Genomic DNA, 14459 nt, shown 5'->3' with positions numbered 1-14459 from the left:
CCCGGCATGGCCAGGTGGGTTAAGGCGTGCGACTAGTAATCTGAGAGTAGCGGGTTCGAATCCCCGTCGCTCGCCCTTTCAGCCGTGGGGGCCTTATAATGTTACGGTCAATCCAACTATTCGTTGGTAAAAGAGTAGCCCAAGAGTTGGCGGTGGGTGGTGATGACTAGCTGCCTTTCCTCTAGTCTTACACTACTAAATTAGGGACGGCTAGCGCAAATAGCCCTTGAGTAGCTTTGCACGAAATTCAAAACAAACCAAAGCCTACGGTGGATTTTGGCACTAACTTCTTTTGATAGATTTTGATACAAATTCTTTGTGGTAGAATTGGTAGTAATTCCTTCTGATGTAATGTATTAACAATTCCTCATGATAGATTCTGGTACTAAGCACTATGGCAGATTTTCATCTAATTTTTTCAGTATTTTGACTATCTTGATGTGCCGGAAATAAGAACAAAAAAGCAACAACATGGATTTGATAATATTTCAACAAAATTGTAGTTAAGATAACTTTTATATTTGATATAAAAATGTTACTCAGTTAACTTACCCATTAAAATAAAAGCAGAGTATGTAGACAACGGAGGATACATTTTGATGATAAAAACCATCATCACACAATCATCATGTTTATTAGATACAAAATTATGTAAGATATGCTTGGTGGTACTTCGAATGGGTTGGTTTGTTTTGAATTTCGCCCAAAGCTACTCGAGGGCTATCTGCGCTAGCTGTCCCTAATTGGACTACTCTTTTACCAACGAAGAGTGGCATTGACCGTCACAATATAACGCCCCACGATTGAAAAGACGAGCATGTTTGGAGTGACGGACATTCGAACCAGCCATCCTCGGATTACGAGTCGAGTTCCTTAACCACCTGGCCATGCCAGATCACACTCCAAATGATTTATTCTACAGATGTTTTATACCATTTCAATTTTCAAAAACATTGTCCAGAAATAAAATAATAATAATATGGATTCCTTACGGCTATTTCCACTGTATCAGACGCATTAGTCTTATCAGGATCTTCAGCCAGACCTTTATAAGTTCTAGAACGATCCAGAGTTAATAACCTATTAACATTTTCTGAAGCTTTTTGTCGTAAGAACAAATAACACTAGAGGGAATGTTGACGCTATGCTACGTTCCTGGTGTTGCCAGGTCAATAACATTTATACGTAAATATAAAGCTGAAAGACATTTCAACTAAAGCAACTGTATTGTTTAGATTCCTGATGACGAGAAACCCACTTGAAGTAAAAATATATCTCAGGACGGTTGGTATGGGTATTAACGCTTTTATTAATAAAGCAGAGAACAACGTTTTAACCTTCTAAGGTCATCGTCGAGTTAAGATGACTTAAGTGTTTGTGTTTTCTTATAGCAAAGCCATATCAGGCTATCTACTGAGCCCAACGAGGAGACACGAACCCCTGGTTTTAGCGTTGTAAGTCTGTAGCTTACCGCTGTACTAGCGGGGGGCAAAGGTGAATGGGATGAGTCATCCAAGAAACGGTAAAAAACAACGATTACATGAAAGGTTTTTGTCAGGTCGTCTTCTATTTTACATTTACGATCAAACTTCTAAGACTATCTGTGGTGTTCTTTAACCAAAGAATGTTTGTTTGTTTGTTTGTTTGTTTTGGAATTAAGCAAATAGCTACAGAATGGGATCTCTATATGACGTGTATCGAAACTCGGTTTTTAGCGTTGCGAGTCCGCATAACCAAAGAAAAGCAGTCAGTCAGCAGCACCCCACAACTACCAATCAAAGCTGAGAGACTGGCTTTTACTCCTATAACTCTTCATAGTTTAAAGTGCAAAGAATACTTTAGAACACCTCACGGATTCTCACACGTCTCACTTGTTTGTTTTGAATTTCGCGCAAAGCTACTCGAGGGCTATCTGCGCTAGCCGTCCCTAATTTAGCAGTATAAAACTAGAGGGAAGGCAGCTAGTCATCACCACCCACCGCCAACTCTTGGGCTACTCTTTTACCAACGAATAGTGGGATTGACCGTCACATTATAACGCCCCCACGGCTGGGAGGGCGAGCATGTTTGGCGCGACGCGGGCACGAACCCGCGACCCTCGAATTACGAGTCGCACGCCTTACGCGCTTGGCAATGCCAGGCCTACACACGTCTCACAAGGGCTCTACCAACCTTCTCATAAACTACTAGAAGAACAAGAAAAGAATTGAACCTCTCGGCTCTTGGAGAATTAGTTTCAATTTACATTTATGAAGTACTATTTACTTATATTTAAATAGAAAATTTATTAACACGTTTAACCAGAAGATTAATGTGTGGGGTAAAAAGACAGTTTTCTGGGATAATACAGTTAATAATGAAATGTAATGCTGTAGCGCCCTCTTTAAACCAAGCATTCTAAGGTTGTAAACCTTCAAGCTTAACGCTGTGCCACTTGCCAAAAGAGTGACTGAAAAGAAAATTACGTCACAGCACCAACAACTTATATTGTGATTTAGTACGTATATAAAACAGTGACGACCTCTAACTTCAATAAAACATAATTTAATTTTCCATCTTTTCAAAATAAATTAAAATTACCATTTAAGAGTTAGAAATTTGCTATAAAAGTTTGAATAAAATAAATATTTGTCAAAAATAATTGTATTATAGTTACAACTGAGTTTCAAGCAGTAGTATATTTTTACTTTTAACTAAAAATAAATAATTTATGCAAAAAAACTCCGTTCTTGTGCTAGTTGTAGTAACATACATAGATACATTTCTACACCGATCTGGTATTATAGACGGACAGCTAGTGAGATAAATAGGTGGATAGACTGATAAATAACAGTGACACTGAGGCTTAGATTACTTGATATTTACAAATAAGATGATGGTTAGCTCTAACTAACGTAGGGAATCAACCCAGAATTTTAGTGTTGTAAAGTCCGTAAGTTTACTGGTGATTCGTCAGATGACTTATTAATAATATTACTCAAAACATGCGACTTTAGCATACAATGTTTATCATTTATCGTTACAGCCTCTGCTTCATGCCATGTTTCACACAATGTTTGTTCCAGATAGTATGCGCATAGCTACACAAATGGTTATCTGCGCATAGCCGCCCCTAATTTTGAGCTGATATACCAGACGAAAGGCAGGCAGGTAGCTGTACTCAATGCCAACTCTAGGGATGCTTTTACACATTTGAATAGTGGAATATGCCCTACCGCTATTCTTATAATGAAGCGTGGAGAACATTTTATTTCAACAGAAAGCAAACAATGAATCCACGGTTTCACACACCAGGATTGCTATCAGTTCACACTCCAGGATTGCTGACCATCAAGTCATGAGCATAATTTGGATATGTTTAATTTCATATACATGACAACGATACACGAGCCCGTTCTGCAAGTCGATTTGAAAGAAATATATTAGAAATTGAAGCTACGAAAATATACATCAATCAAACTACAACATTTGTTTAGTAACTTTATTTAACACCCTACCATACCTGTTTAACTGTTTCTCACATACCAAACTACAACATCTGTTTAGTTACTGCACTTATCCAAACTACCATACCTGTCTAGTTGTTTCTCACATACCAAACTACAACATCTGTTTAGTTACTGTACTTATTAAAACTACCACACCTGTTTAGTTGTTTCTCACATATCAAACTACCACACCTGTTCAGTTACTGTACTTATCCAAACTACCACACCTGTTTAGTTGTTTCTCACATATCAAACTCCCACACCTGTTTAGTTACTGTACTTATCCAAACTACCACACCTGTTTAGTTGTTTCTCACATATCAAACTCCCACACCTGTTTAGTTACTGCACTTATCCAAACTACAACACCTGTTTAGTTGTTTCTCACATATCAAACTACCACACCTGTTTAGTTACTGTACTTATCCAAACTACCACACCTGTTTAGTTGTTTCTCACATATCAAACTCCCACACCTGTTTAGTTACTGTACTTATCAAAACTACAACACCTGTTTAGTTGTTTCTCACATATCAAACTACCACACCTGTTCAGTTACTGTACTTATCCAAACTACCACACCTGTTTAGTTGTTTCTCACATATCAAACTCCCACACCTGTTTAGTTACTGTACTTATCCAAACTACCACACCTGTTTAGTTGTTTCTCACATATCAAACTACCACACCTGTTCAGTTACTGTACTTATCCAAAATACCACACCTGTTTAGTTGTTTCTCACATATCAAACTACCACACCTGTTTAGTTACTGTACTTATCCAAACTACAACACCTGTTTAGTTGTTTCTCACATATCAAACTACCACACCTGTTTAGTTGTTTCTCACATATCAAACTACCACACCTGTTTAGTTACTGTACTTATCCAAACTACCACACCTGTTTAGTTGTTTCTCACATATCAAACTACCACACCTGTTTAGTTACTGTACTTATCCAAACTACCACACCTGTTTAGTTACTGTACTTATCCAAACTACCACACCTGTTTAGTTGTTTCTCACATACCAAACTACAACATCTGTTCAATTACTGTACTTATCCAAACTACCATACCTGTTTAGTTGTTTCTCACATACCAAACTACAACATCTGTTTAATTTCTGTACTTATCCAAACTACCACACCTGTTTAGTTGTTTCTCACATATCAAACTACAACAATGTTCAGTTACTGTAGTTATCAAAATTACCACACCTGTTTAGTTGTTTTTCACATATCCAAACTACCACATCTGTTTTGTTGCTTCTCATATACTAAACTACCACATCTGTTTAGTTATTTCTCATATACTAAACTACCACATCTGTTTAGTTATTTCTCATATACTAAACTACCACACCTATTTAGTTGTTTCTTAAATATCAAACCACAGCATCTGTTCAATTACTGTACTTATCCAAATTACCACACCTGTTTAGTTGTCTCTCACATACCAAACTACCACACCTGTTTATTGTTTCTCACATATCAAACTACCACACCTATTTAGTTGTTTCTCACATATCAAACTACCACACTTGTTTAATAGTACTTAGTTTAGTTTTACGCACGTCTAACTGCTACACGTATTTCTTTGTTCTACATTTCAAACCACCACATGTGTTTTCCTTGTTTTCGTTTTCCAGCTCTTTATGCATTAATCACTTTGTCTGACTGAATTATCAAATCGCACACCTACACTGCGTGTTTGTTGTCTTACTTGCTTCTACCAATTGTTTCTCTGAGAGATAATCGAGGTAAAGTTTGTCTAAGGCTGTTTATGTTTCATGAATTCAGAATATGTTTGTTTAGATATAAATCCTACAAGTTTACGTCGGAGACGTAACGAAGGAAGTCGTATTAAACCATTAGAACTTACTTATTTAAAAGTTTCATGTTCTGACAACATGCTTAAGGCAATCTAAGCAGTTGTGTACTTACGAGAAGAACAGTTTCATTTGTTAGTCTTAGTGGTGTAAATATTTACTTTAAGAGACGAAAATAAAATCATGAAGCGATTCATTTCCACGTTCAAAAAGAAAGAAACATTTTGTGTATCATGACCTCGGAAAATATTTGAGAATGAATAATAATCCACGTGAATTGTCATCAGGACAAAAATCACAGAAAGACGAGCGAGTTTGCACATATTGAAATTCATAAGTGTAATTGTTTTGCGTTGAGAAAATAAACTAAAAAGGGTCTAGAACTGTTAAAATAGCTTCAGCTGTCCTAAGTCATCCTAGGGGATGGAGCATGATTACTAGTTAGTGCGTTGGACCGTGGATCGAGGTGTCCACCATTTGAGACGTAAATTCTGCATCCTCTGTTGTAGACACATTATGATAATTATTGGATTCTACGAGCTGGACAAAGGTCTTGTAATGGTGGTTGTATGTGTACGTACGTGATGGTGGCTATCTGCCTTCTTTCTTATTGTTAATTTTAAATTAAGAATGGTTATACCTAAACTAATCGGGTTTCTGATGCGAGTGTTTAGCTCGCACATGTATAAGGTGTCATTCAGGTTGGAAAACCAAAATCGAATCCAACCCTGTTGCTCTAGCTGGATGATCCTTAAGAAGTGTGTGTGATAGGAACAGGTCCCTAGCCTTGGCAAATTCACAGACCCTGTTGTTATTATACTTTTAGTTTTCTTGAACAAAAACAAGAACAGCAGTTAGTCAATCTTAAAATCAAAGAAGGTTTTAACGTTAGAGTTATATGAAATTTCGCATGAAGAGGCTTAACTCCAAAACTTGTCTTGGAGTTAATCATTACACATTATGAAGCCATGGAAGAAACTACTTCTCGTTTTCAGCCGCGGCATAAAGGCTCAAAGAATGGCTCTGATGTTTTCAACTACAAACATTTAGCTCATAACTCCGTCATCTCTTGACCTATTTGAGATATAATTATAATTTTGGACCCAGAAGGCCAAACCCTTTCGATTGATATACTATTTAGACACATCTAAAGTTTCAAAAATTAATTAACTCTAATCTTATCTGGACGAATTTCGATTTGAGGGTAGGCTGGTAGAGATTCTGATGAGTAATAAAATTGAATTGGTTATACACGCGTCCCACGTCTGGTGTTGGTAACGTACAAAAATTTAGCGAATAACTAGAGAAAAAATGTCTCGTAGATTAATTTTACTTGAATCCTGACAGCAACAACAAAACTTCAAGTTCTGCGGCTATTGAAGATTTCCCTTTGCTTTTCTCACAATAACTATTCTTACCGTTAGGTGGCTTCTATTAAACAAGTAATTCAGTTTGGGTTAACTCACCTTTAAACGTTCTATTCCACATTTTTTGTGTAATGATCGCCCCTTCTGTAATTTCAACACCTTCGCTCAACGTTTCATTCAGCGCGAGGGCGTACAGGAGAACGGCTTCATGAAACGCTGTGACAAACGTGTTTACCTGTTAAGAGAAGTTATTGCTCACGTCAAACGTGTTTACCTGTTAAGATAAGTTACTGTTCACGACAAACGTGTTTACCTGTTAAGATAAGTTATTGTTCACGACAAACGTGTTTACCTGTTAAGATAAGTTATTGTTCACGACAAACGTGTTTACCTGTTAAGATAAGTTACTGTTCACGTGAAACGTGTTTACCTGTTAAGAGAAGTTACTGTTCACGTTGTCAACTTACTTGCTTTACCCTTGTTTTGAAATTAGGAGCATAACTGAAGTTTTACTAATGAGGAATATTCAGGTTTCGAACCCGTGATTTTCTTTAAGTAATTTATTTAATCAATCTCGTGTGCTAACGTTCTAAAGCTCATAGGTATTGTTTTATTATCATCTTCAGAATACCAACTTGTTTTATACACTTTTCTATTGTATAATTTTATAATGTCGTTGTTCAATAACCAATGTAAAGAACCAGTCATGATTGCCAGGTTAAACCATTAATTTGTGGCACTGAAGTATATTCCTACATTGTTTATATATATATATATATATCACAGCATTTTAAGTTATAAAACTTAATGTTTTCTTTTTAATTTGTACTTTCGCTTAAAGCTACACGAGAGCTATTTTATTTAGCAGTGAAAGACCAGTGGAAAGTCATTACCATCCACCCACCTTGGGCTACACATTTACCAACGTCATATTATAACACCCTCACGTATAAAAGAGCGAGCGTGTTTGGTGTGACGGTGATTGGAATCTGTGACCCTTGTCGAGAGCCCTAACCACCTAGCCACACACACTAGATGAAATATTGTTCTAATACCCCTTCTGTTGGCCCGGCATGGCCAGGTGGGTTAAGGCGTAAGGCTCGCAATCCGAGGGTCGCCGGTTCGAATCTCGATCGCACCAAATATGCTCGCCCTTTCAGTTGTGGGGGCGTTATAAATTACGGTCAATCCCACTACTCGTTTGTAAAAGAGTAACCCAAGAGTTGGCGATGGGTGGTGATGACTAGCTGCCTTCCCTCTAGTCTTACACTGCTAAATTAGGGACGGCTAGCGCAGATAGCCCTCGAGTAGCCTTGCGCGAAATTAAAAACAAACAAACAAACCTCTTCTGTTCCATAGTCGAACCCAAATTCCTGCTTGGCGATATTCTTAACTTCACTGGAAAATTTCGCATACTCTAGGCTTTCTGGAATAGGAGCTGTCACGGTCAAAAGTGATTCGTATGCTGTTCGTGCACGTTCGTTTTTCTCTTTGGAGTCATTTTCTCGAAACCACGGTTTCTGGCTTTTGTTTTTACTGAAATTCAGGAGAAAAGAAAGTTTACGCAAGTACCTTGCGTATTTCTTTATACAGAGAACTTATTTTTTCATCAAGAATTTAAATTTAATATTTGAAAAGAAGACAATTATTATGTGTATCCGTTCTAGCAACTTTCTTTTACCACTGTACAACAACAACTGATAAAATAAAGATAACCATTTTAATAAAATGGACCTTCTTGTACCTCATGTCCTCTATCAGAAGTTTGAATATGAAATATTAATAAAAAGAAGGAAAAATCCTTTTAATATTTAAAGATAGAAAAGACAAGAACTTTAGTATGTCTCGGAGGTTTTTTGTGCAGGAATTATTCACTGTAGGAATATACGTATGACATGTAATTTTGTGAATTTGGTTTGTATTGAATTTCGCGTAAAGATACACGACGACTACCTGTGCTAAACTTGCCTAATATAGCAATTACATACCAGAAAAAAAGGCAGCTAGTCATCCCTATCCGCCGCTAGCTCTTGGGCTGCCCTTTTACCAGCGAATAATGTGATTAACAGTAACATTGCAACGTCCCATCACGGCTGAAAGGGCTGGTATTCTGTGAGCCGTAATGATATAGTTCAGAAAGTTTCAGTTACATTACATGATTAGCAAGAAAAATATTAAATAGATAAAAAAGTAGAAAGGGTATACGTTGCACTTTAGAAAAAACAAAATGGAACAGGGCACGATCTGAGGGTCGCGGGTTCGAATCTCCGTCGCACCAAACATCCTCGCTCTTTCAGCTATGGGGGCGTTATAATGTGACAGTCAATCCCACTACTCGTTGATAAAAGAGTAGCCCAAGAGTTGGCGATGGGTGGCGATAATTAGCTGCCTTTTCTCTAGTCTTACACTGCTAAATTAGGGACGACTAGCTCAGATAGCTCTCGTGTAGGTTTCCGCGAAATTCAAAACAAACCAAACCAAACCAGTCTGTTGTGAACAACAAAGTAGAAAAGGGATAGGACAAAGTGAAAGAAGAAACAAAGTATTTATGGAGTGAGTTAAGCCTAATCCAGTTCATGGTTTTTGAAATTCATAAAATAACTAAAATGGATAAAAAATCTAATAAAGTTTCGCCAATATTAACGTGGCATCATCAAGTTGTAGCACAATTAAATACGTCCATTAGTGACGTCACAAACATAGGCTTAGCATACGTATAAACCAAATCTTTGTGTTTTATTATTTACATGTTTGTATTACTTTATTAATACAGCTTAGGTTCTGAACAACTAATTTGAAGAACTTTATTTTCGTACAGTGGTCTGTATCTTTAAGATGTTGATAGGTATATGACAGGGACACTTCCATAATCTGCTGTTCTACTGAAATGTCTACCAGTTTCTCTTAAAAAGACATCATTGCAGTATATACAGAACCCGGCATGGCAAGGTGGTTAAGGTGCTCGACTCCTTGTCACACCAAACATTTTTGCTCTTTCATCTGTGGGGGTGTCATAGTGTTTCGGACAATCCCTCTATTCGTTGGTAAAAGAGTAGCTGGCCAAGTAGGCGGTGGTTGGTGATGACTAGCTGCCTTCCATCTAGTCTTACACTGCTAAATCAGAGACGAATAGCTCAGGTAGCACTCGCAAAGCTTTGCACAGAAAACAAACAAACAGTCTGCATACTAAAACCAAATATTTTTCAATTACAGTTAACTTAATTCTATGTTTTTGAGATTGTATTCAACTTTTCTTCCAGGTTCTTGGTTATTTTACTGGATGGAAAATTAGAAAACAATTCTTTTTCAACTACAGTTAACTTAATTCTATTTTTTTTCAGATTGTATTCAACTTTTCATCTTGGTTCTTGGTTATTTTACTGGATGGAAAATTGGAAAACCAATTCTTTTTCGACTGTAGTTTAATCAACTCTATTTTCTAAGATTCTGTTAAATTTTTTACTGTATATAGTGAACAAAATGTTCTTCCTACAAACACAGTTTTAGATGTTTTAATAGTGTTGTGCTAGACTTGCTGTTGTTCAGATGTTTTAATAGCGATGTGCTAGACTTGCTGTTGTTCAGATGTTTTAATAGTGTTGTGCTAGACTTGCTGTTGTTCAGATGTTTTAATAGTGTTGTGCTAGACTTGCTGTTGTTCAGATGTTTTAATAGTGATGTGCTAGACTTGCTGTTGTTCAGATGTTTTAATAGTGATGTGCTAGACTTGCTGTTGTTCAGATGTTTTAATAGTGATGTGCTAGACTTGCTGTTGTTCAGATGTTTTAATAGTGATGTGCTAGACTTGCTGTTGTTCAGATGTTTTAATAGTGATGTGCTAGACTTTCTGTTGTTCAGATGTTTTAATAGTGTTGTGCTAGACTTGCTGTTGTTCAGATGTTTTAATAGCGATGTGCTAGACTTTCTGTTGTTCAGATGTTTTAATAGTGATGTGCTAGACTTGCTGTTGTTCAGATGTTTTAATAGTGTTGTGCTAGACTTGCTGTTGTTCAGATGTTTTAATAGTGATGTGCTAGACTTGCTGTTGTTCAGATGTTTTAATAGTGTTGTGCTAGACTTGCTGTTGTTCAGATGTTTTAATAGTGATGTGCTAGACTTGCTGTTGTTCAGATGTTTTAATAGTGATGTGCTAGACTTTCTGTTGTTCAGATGTTTAATAGCGATGTGCTAGACTTTCTGTTGTTCAGATATTTTAATAGTGATGTGCTAGACTTTCTGTTGTTCAGATGGTTTAATAGTGTTGTGCTAGACTTGCTGTTGTTCAGATGTTTTAATAGCGATGTGCTAGACTTTCTGTTGTTCAGATGTTTTAATAGTGATGTGCTAGACTTGCTGTTGTTCAGATGTTTTAATAGTGTTGTGCTAGACTTGCTGTTGTTCAAATGTTTTAGTAGTGTTGTGCTAGACTTTCTGTTGTTCAGATGTTTTAATAGTGTTGTGCTAGACTTGGTGTTGTTGAGATGTTTTAATAGTGTTGTGCTAGAATTGATGTTGTTCAAATGTTTTAATAGTGTTGTGCTAGACTTTCTGTTGTTCAGATGTTTTAATAGTGATGTGCTAGACTTTCTGTTGTTCAGATGTTTTAATAGTGATGTGCTAGACCTTCTGTTGTTCAAATGTTTTAATAGCGATGTGCTAGACTTTCTGTTGTTCAGATGTTTTAATAGTGATGTGCTAGACTTGCTGTTGTTCAGATGTTTTAATAGTGTTGTGCTAGACTTGCTGTTGTTTAGATGTTTTAATAGTGATGTGCTAGACTTGCTGTTGTTTAGATGTTTTAATAGTGATGTGCTAGACCTTCTGTTGTTCAGATGTTTTAATAGTGATGTGCTAGACTTTCTGTTGTTCAGATGTTTTAATAGTGATGTGCTAGACTTGCTGTTGTTCAGATGTTTTAATAGTGATGTGCTAGACTTGCTGTTGTTCAGATGTTTTAATAGTGATGTGCTAGACTTTCTGTTGTTCAGATGTTTAATAGCGATGTGCTAGACTTTCTGTTGTTCAGATATTTTAATAGTGATGTGCTAGACTTTCTGTTGTTCAGATGGTTTAATAGTGTTGTGCTAGACTTGCTGTTGTTCAGATGTTTTAATAGCGATGTGCTAGACTTTCTGTTGTTCAGATGTTTTAATAGTGTTGTGCTAGACTTGGTGTTGTTCAGATGTTTTAATAGTGTTGTGCTAGACTTGCTGTTGTTCAGATGTTTTAATAGTGTTGTGCTAGACTTTCTGTTGTTCAGATGTTTTAATAGTGATGTGCTAGACTTTCTGTTGTTCAGATGTTTTAATAGTGATGTGCTAGACCTTCTGTTGTTCAAATGTTTTAATAGCGATGTGCTAGACTTTCTGTTGTTCAGCTGTTTTAATAGTGATGTGCTAGACTTGCTGTTGTTCAGATGTTTTAATAGTGTTGTGCTAGACTTGCTGTTGTTTAGATGTTTTAATAGTGATGTGCTAAACTTGCTGTTGTTTAGATGTTTTAATAGTGATGTGCTAGACCTTCTGTTGTTCAGATGTTTTAATAGTGATGTGCTAGACTTTCTGTTGTTCAGATGTTTTAATAGTGATGTGCTAGACTTGCTGTTGTTCAGATGTTTTAATAGTGATGTGCTAGACTTGCTGTTGTTCAGATGTTTTAATAGTGATGTGCTAGACTTTCTGTTGTTCAGATGTTTAATAGCGATGTGCTAGACTTTCTGTTGTTCAGATATTTTAATAGTGATGTGCTAGACTTTCTGTTGTTCAGATGGTTTAATAGTGTTGTGCTAGACTTGCTGTTGTTCAGATGTTTTAATAGCGATGTGCTAGACTTTCTGTTGTTCAGATGTTTTAATAGTGTTGTGCTAGACTTTCTGTTGTTCAGATGTTTTAATAGTGATGTGCCAGACTTGCTGTTGTTCAGATGTTTTAATAGTGATGTGCTAGACTTGCTGTTGTTCAGATGTTTTAATAGCGATGTGCTAGACCTTCTGTTGTTCAGATGTTTTAATAGTGATGTGCTAGACTTTCTGTTGTTTAGATGTTTTAATAGTGATGTGCTAGACTTGCTGTTGTTCAGATGTTTTAATAGCAATGTGCTAGACCTTCTGTTGTTCAGATGTTTTAATAGTGATGTGCTAGACTTTCTGTTGTTCAGATGTTTTAATAGTGATGTGCTAGACTTGCTGTTGTTCAGATGTTTTAATAGTGTTGTGCTAGACTTGCTGTTGTTCAGATGTTTTAATAGTGTTGTGCTAGACTTGCTGTTGTTCAGATGTTTTAATAGTGATGTGCTAGACTTGCTGTTGTTCAGATGTTTTAATAGTGTTGTGCTAGACTTTCTGTTGTTCAGATGTTTTAATAGTGATGTGCTAGACTTGCTGTTGTTCAGATGTTTTAATAGTGTTGTGCTAGACTTTCTGTTGTTCAGATGTTTTAATAGCGATGTGCTAGACTTTCTGTTGTTCAGATGTTTTAATAGTGATGTGCTAGACTTGCTGTTGTTCAGATGTTTTAATAGTGATGTGCTAGACTTTCTGTTGTTCAAATGTTTTAATAGTGTTGTGCTAGACTTGCTGTTGTTCAGATGTTTTAATAGTGTTGTGCTAGACTTTCTGTTGTTCAGATGTTTTAATAGTGTTGTGCTAGACTTTCTGTTGTTCAGATGTTTTAATAGTGTTGTGCTAGACTTTCTGTTGTTCAGATGTTTTAATAGTGTTGTACTAGACTTGCTGTTGTTCAGATGTTTTAATAGTGTTGTGCTAGACTTTCTGTTGTTCAGATGTTTTAATAGCGATGTGCTAGACTTTCTGTTGTTCAGATGTTTTAATAGTGATGTGCTAGACTTGGTGTTGTTCAGATGTTTTAATAGTGTTGTGCTAGACTTGGTGTTGTTCAGATGTTTTAATAGTGTTGTGCTAGACTTGGTGTTGTTCAGATGTTTTAATAGTGATGTGCTAGACTTGGTGTTGTTCAGATGTTTTAATAGTGTTGTGCTAGACTTGGTGTTGTTCAGATGTTTTAATAGTGTTGTGCTAGACTTGCTGTTGTTCAGATGTTTTAATAGTGTTGTGCTAGACTTGCTGTTGTTCAGATGTTTTAATAGTGATGTGCTAGACTTGCTGTTGTTCAGATGTTTTAATAGTGATGTGCTAGACTTGCTGTTGTTCAGATGTTTTAATAGTGTTGTGCTAGACTTTCTGTTGTTCAGATGTTTTAATAGTGTTGTGCTAGACTTTCTGTTGTTCAGATGTTTTAATAGTGATGTGCTAGACTTGCTGTTGTTCAGATGTTTTAATAGTGTTGTGCTAGACTTGCTGTTGTTCAGATGTTTTAATAGTGATGTGCTAGACTTGCTGTTGTTCAGATGTTTTAATAGTGTTGTGCTAGACTTGCTGTTGTTCAGATGTTTTAATAGTGTTGTGCTAGACTTGCTGTTGTTCAGATGTTTTAATAGTGATGTGCTAGACTTGCTGTTGTTCAGATGTTTTAATAGTGTTGTGCTAGACTTGCTGTTGTCCAGATGTTTTAATAGTGATGTGCTAGACTTTCTGTTGTTCAGATGTTTTAATAGTGATGTGCTAGACTTTCTGTTGTTCAGATGTTTTAATAGTGATGTGCTAGACTTTCTGTTGTTCAGATGTTTTAATAGTGATGTGCTAGACTTGCTGTTGTTCAGATGTTTTAATAGTGATGTGCTAGACTTTCTGTTGTTCAGATGTTTTAATAGTGATGTGCTAGACTTGCTGTTGTTCGATTTTATCATCATTCTTTG

The 14459-nt window shown here is 36.4% G+C and overlaps 1 pseudogene across 1 annotated transcript in view; it reads right to left on the bottom strand.

Annotated features, from left to right (window-relative positions):
• Positions 1-14459, bottom strand: part of LOC143222401 (atrial natriuretic peptide receptor 1-like) — a 139751-nt pseudogene that overhangs the window by 77346 nt on the left and 47946 nt on the right. The window contains exons 3-4 of the transcript XR_013012228.1: positions 8030-8222; positions 6786-6921 (exon numbers count right to left, since the gene is read on the bottom strand). The product of XR_013012228.1 is annotated as an atrial natriuretic peptide receptor 1-like (transcript). The remainder of the gene's footprint in view (positions 1-6785; positions 6922-8029; positions 8223-14459) is intronic.

Source organism: Tachypleus tridentatus, chromosome 8 (genome assembly GCF_004210375.1).
Source record: "Tachypleus tridentatus isolate NWPU-2018 chromosome 8, ASM421037v1, whole genome shotgun sequence".
NCBI lineage: Eukaryota > Metazoa > Arthropoda > Merostomata > Xiphosura > Limulidae > Tachypleus > Tachypleus tridentatus.
The sequence above is the reverse complement of the archived record's forward strand: the minus strand, read 5'-3'. Positions and strand labels throughout refer to the sequence as shown.